The sequence below is a fragment of the Apis dorsata genome, unplaced genomic scaffold (genome assembly GCF_000469605.1).
Source record: "Apis dorsata unplaced genomic scaffold, Apis dorsata 1.3 scaffold_147, whole genome shotgun sequence".
Lineage (NCBI taxonomy): Eukaryota > Metazoa > Arthropoda > Insecta > Hymenoptera > Apidae > Apis > Apis dorsata.
The window spans coordinates 121,703-126,830 of NW_006263438.1; the positions used below are offsets into that span (position 1 = coordinate 121,703).

General features: G+C 34.5%; 1 protein-coding gene and 2 long non-coding RNA genes across 3 annotated transcripts in view; 1 reads left to right on the plus strand and 2 right to left on the minus strand.

Annotated features, from left to right (window-relative positions):
* LOC102678967 (A disintegrin and metalloproteinase with thrombospondin motifs 7-like) overlaps positions 1–5,128 on the minus strand; it is a 72,508-nt gene that overhangs the window by 33,459 nt on the left and 33,921 nt on the right. The window lies entirely within an intron of this gene.
* LOC116185276 lies at positions 849–1,433 on the minus strand. Its single transcript, XR_004150082.1, has 2 exons — positions 1,016–1,433; positions 849–939 (listed from the first exon to the last, which is right to left on the minus strand). It is a non-coding gene; the product is annotated as an uncharacterized LOC116185276 (long non-coding RNA).
* The window catches only part of LOC116185275, a 36,711-nt gene continuing 33,917 nt past the window's right edge, over positions 2,335–5,128 (plus strand). Inside the window, exons 1-2 of the long non-coding RNA XR_004150081.1 lie at positions 2,335–3,292; positions 3,456–3,759. This is a non-coding gene — a long non-coding RNA (uncharacterized LOC116185275). The remainder of the gene's footprint in view (positions 3,293–3,455; positions 3,760–5,128) is intronic.

Sequence of the window (5,128 nt, forward strand, 5' to 3'; positions counted from 1 at the left end):
TTCACGATTAATGTAATATATAATGTAATATATATAATGTATATAAGGATTCGAATTAAGCTTTTATGAAACATTGGATTAATTATTGACAATTATCGATCTTAAGATTTATTATTTTTCCTCGAAGTTGGTTTGCAGATCGAATTTCGATTTTTAATGGTCAAAGTTTGCGCGCCCGAAAGTTAGATCATAATATCGATCGCATTGTTGAACGTCCTTTGATAATTGCTTTATTCTATCGATTCGAAGTTTGAAATAGAAATATAACGATTTAACGGTAGATTACGTCTTTCGAAGAGTTTATCGATAATCTGACGTTAATAAAGCCTCTATTCCATCTATAGCTTCGAAGTAGTTTTAACGAAATACGTATTCAGTTTAATATTTCGATATAATGAACAGTTAACAGTTAAGAGGCTTGAACGTGATCAATATCGGTATAGGATCCTATACGCGATTTTGACGATATTTAACATCATTTTTAATATTATCGGTAATATTGGTATATTAATTCTTCCAATAATTATTATGATTACGAAAATCAGAATCTTTTCAGATCTCCTCGAGAAATTATAACCTAACTTTCATGAATTCTTCCAACAACTACTATGGTTATGAAAATCAATCTTTTCAGATCTCGAAAAATTAAGACAAATCATAATCTAATTTTCATGAATTCTCTTCTTATGGAAATTTCAACAATTACCACGATTATGAAATCACAATATTATTGCACATTGAACACAACGATAATAAATTATACTCGGAGTTTTTTCAGATCTCTTTGAAAAACTAAGACAATCATAACCTAACTTTCATGAATTTTCTCGATTCTTTTTCTTTTTTTTAATCCTGAAATTACGAGATAAACTTTTGTTCATTCTGTTATTACGAAATATATGTCGTGGTTACTCGTATTATATTATAAATTTCTCGTGTCTGGATTAATGGAAGGAATCACATAGTTAAAGCATGGTTAACGATACGAATTACTTAGTTTCGGTGTTATATTTACCGAAAATATTTATCGCATCCTTAAAAACAGAAAAATTGCTTTTGCCGCTGTTTCTCCAGATGAATTTTTTCGTTGAAATATTATCGTTGTTGGAGAAGTTCTCCCACGTGCCGGTGGACGTAAAACATGGCCTCAATTTTTAAACAGCCACTCCCATCCTCGGTATTAAAATTTACAAATGTCGTTTACCATCCGTATTTCATTCCTTCCCGGGACTTAATCGGATCTTTTTCTCGAAATTTAACTCCAATTCTGTAACTGTGAAATCAAATCTATGAATCTAGGTAAGATGTTATTTCTAGCTCAACGATAATTTCTTAAAAGTGTCGTGAATCTCAACGACGCCGATTCATCACTGCTTTACGCTTTCGACTTCGTTATTAAAATTCAAATTATATTATTCTAAATCTCCTTCAAAAATTAATTAATACTACAAATTTTGTATTCATCACTATAGTAAAGAAGCATAATTCTTAATAGTAAAAAATAAAATATCGACTTTTGAGAATCTCAAGAATTTCTGAATTTCGAATAAGCACGATAGTTATCAGAAACTTTTAGAGATCTTTTTAAGTCTTTTCGAAAAATCATAATAGTGACTAATAAAATCACGAAATTATAACGATGAAGGACGAAACATTGACTTTTCCAAAATTCTTTCGATGGAAATTCCAATAACAATCACGATTATGAAATCACAGCATTAGTGAATATTAGATGCGATAATAAATTATATTCAAAACTTTTTTAGATTTCCTCGAAAAATTAAGAGAAATCATAACCTAATTTTCATTAATTCTTTCAACAATTACTATAATTATGAAATCAGAGTCTTTTCAGATCTCCTCGAAAAACTAAGACAAATCATAACCTAACTTTCATGAATTTTCTCGATGGAAATTCCAACAACTATCACGATTATGAAATCACAATATTACTGCACATTGAACACAACAATAATAAATTATACTCAGTTTTTTCAAATCTCGAAAAACTAAGACAAATCACAACCTAATTTTCATTAATTCTCCTTATGAAAATTTTAACAACCATCACGATTATAAAATCAATAATATTATTGTATATAACCGATGATAAATTACACTCAGAGTTTTTTCAGATCTCCTTGAGAAACTAAAACAAATCATAACCTAATTTTTATTAATTCTCTTTATAGAAATTCCAATAACCACCACAATTATAAAATCACAATTATTTGAAGCAATGATAAATTACATTCAGAATCTTTTCAGATCTTCTCGAAAAATTAAGACAAATCATAACCTAACTTTCATGAATTCTCCCAAAGGAAATTCCAATAATTCACTATGATTATGTGAAATCACAATTATTTAGATTTCGATAATGATAAACAACACAATCTTTTCACATCTCTTTTCCTCTAAACGTTAAATCTTTTGATGTGTAAACATTAACCTCGAATTCCTCCCTATGTAAATTCTCCAACAATCGCCATGACTACGAATTACCCTCGACGGTATTAATTCGCCAACGATAAACCATTCACGAAACTATCGGAATCTGTTTGCTGATTCTCACGCGATCAACGCATTCTCGAATGTAATTTTCGGCCCGGCCATCAACGGATCCGTGGACCGCGGATCTGCCCTCTGGTGGGAAGCGAATGCTTATTTACGCGACACGTAAATGAAGCAATCGTTTCGAGAGTTGCAGAGGGCGCGCGAGAGTGTAATTGGCGGCACGGATACGTAACGTTCGGGTAATTTCAGGAGCTCGCTCGTATAACAGTATTATACGAGGGATTAATTCGTACGGTACAACATCGCCATCGGTTTCGACCGCTTAGAGAGTTAGAATTGAATTTGACATCCCGATCTACCCTTTTCCACCGCTGTCCCCGCAAGATGCCGTGCCCCGTGATCCCTTTGTTACGTTGAGTGGCTTACACGGACATTTCAAAGCCTGGCATTACGTTTATTGGATAGGTCGATGATATTGGGATCAAAGCGGAGGGGAGAGGGGAGAGGCTTGTACGGGCGAACAATGTTCCCGGGTTTGAATCTCTTTGAGAGGGCGGCAGACGCGAAATAACCGTTTGATTAGATGTTGTTTCCAATAGTTTTCACGCGTAGTTTTCACGAGAGCAATCGTTAGCAATGTCGGGGTTTAATTTTGATTCGGTGAAAATGGATTCTTTATACGAGTGTAAAAAAGAGTGTAGAAAAGATCAAGGAATAATTTACACGTTTTCATGTTCGAATAAGGATTATATCATATATTTTGGAATTTGGAAAGGTGAGATTTCCTCTGTAAATATGTTATCTATTAAAGTATTTTCATAATTTTTCTACGAATTTCCAACGAAATAAATATCACGGAATTTTTATACAATTGTGAAAAGAATCTAAGAATAATTTATACACGTTTTGACACGATGTTCGAATAAGGATTATATAAGGTGATCTATTATAAACATTCGATTAAAAAAATGTTTTCACATAATTGCGAAAAGAAAAAGGAATCGTAGAATCGTATTCAATTCTCAACAGAATTTTCAAGAGAAATAAATATCACGGAATTTCAGTATAACCCGAAAGAATACGGCACAATCCCGAGGATTCTAGATTTATTTCGACATAAACGCCCGTACTCGAACTTGCCTGGAAGCTGATTACGTTCACGAGGTGACGCACAGGAGAATAGGCGTGCTCTTACAGGTAGACGGTGCTTGGTCGAAGGTGCGCCGTCATAAATCTGCCAAGGTATGGCAAATTAAATTATTATCTGGAAGCTGGGAGCAAATTGCGCAGATGCATGCATCGTGCCATCTCCCTCTCCCTCTCTTTCTCTCTTCTCTTCTCTTCTCTTCTCTCTTTATACTCCTCCGCTCTTTGCTCTTCGCCTTTTTCCATTGTTCTCCCCGTTTCCATACTCCACCTCGATACCACCTTCGTGCCTTTTCTTTTCTTCTTTCTTTCTTTCCTTCTTTCTTTCTGTATTAATGCGATTATTTCAGAATGCTCAGCTTTCCTTTCTTTTGCGTTACGTTTTTTGCCGCACGTATCCCTTTTCTTCTCAATCCGCATCAATGCAGTACTATTCATACGCGTTTCTCTTTTCTCCTTTTTCTTTGTATTATTGCAACCACTCTTGCGATCACACGGCGCGTTTATTTTTCTCTATTTTTCTTCATCCTTCCATCTGAATTATTGCAACTAACTCTAAACAGTGCACAGTGTTTACCAATGTCTACTTTTTCCTCCCCCCTTCCCTCCCTCCTTTCTTTTCCATTATTGCTTCAGACGTTCCTTTTCTCCTCGCATCTCTTTGACTCCATCCTTTTCCTTTCTGAATTATTGTTATAACGATCCTACGTCCCAATGTTCTTTCTCCCTTTCTTCTTTCCTTTTTCCCCTCATTCGCGCAACGATTCCAGACGAAAAGTATTAACGGTTTTAACCTCATCCAACCGTATATTCTCTTTCTCTCTCTCTCTCTCTTCACTTGTTCCTTCTCCTTTTATTACGATTTCAGCTCTTTCTTCTCCCCTCTTCTTCTTCTGTACTTGTTTCGAGTTTCTCGACGCGCATAGTTCCTTCACTAGAAGGAGGAATGTACGAGATAGTATGTGTGCACGTTCGTATTTTGTGAATTTCGGCATTTTTCGGCCTTTCGATTGGTCGACTTAGAAGCGTAATTTCACCGAGCGTCAACGAATCCGCGAGGTCCTCTGTGGAGGGCGCTTCGAGCGTCTGCATACCAGCAATTGGAATATGATTTTTTACAAGTGGGAAGAGGGGGAAAGGAGGAGGTGCCAAGAAGAAATCGACGGAAGATCGTCCGTCTTGGATTCAACAAGACCTTTGAAGGAATCGAATCGTTTTGCAGAGAATAAATTAATCTATCCAATCTATTTAATCTGATAAATGATGTTTATACGAATTTTGTTTCAAGGTAGTCGAATATTTTCAAAAAAAATTCTCGACAGATTTTTAAATAATGAGGATAAAAATATTTGTAAAATAGGCGTTTAATAAATAAAAATAATTATTAAAAGAGGAATTGAAATTTTATATTTGGCGCGGATATGTATATATATATATATATATATATATATATTTTTTTTTTCTT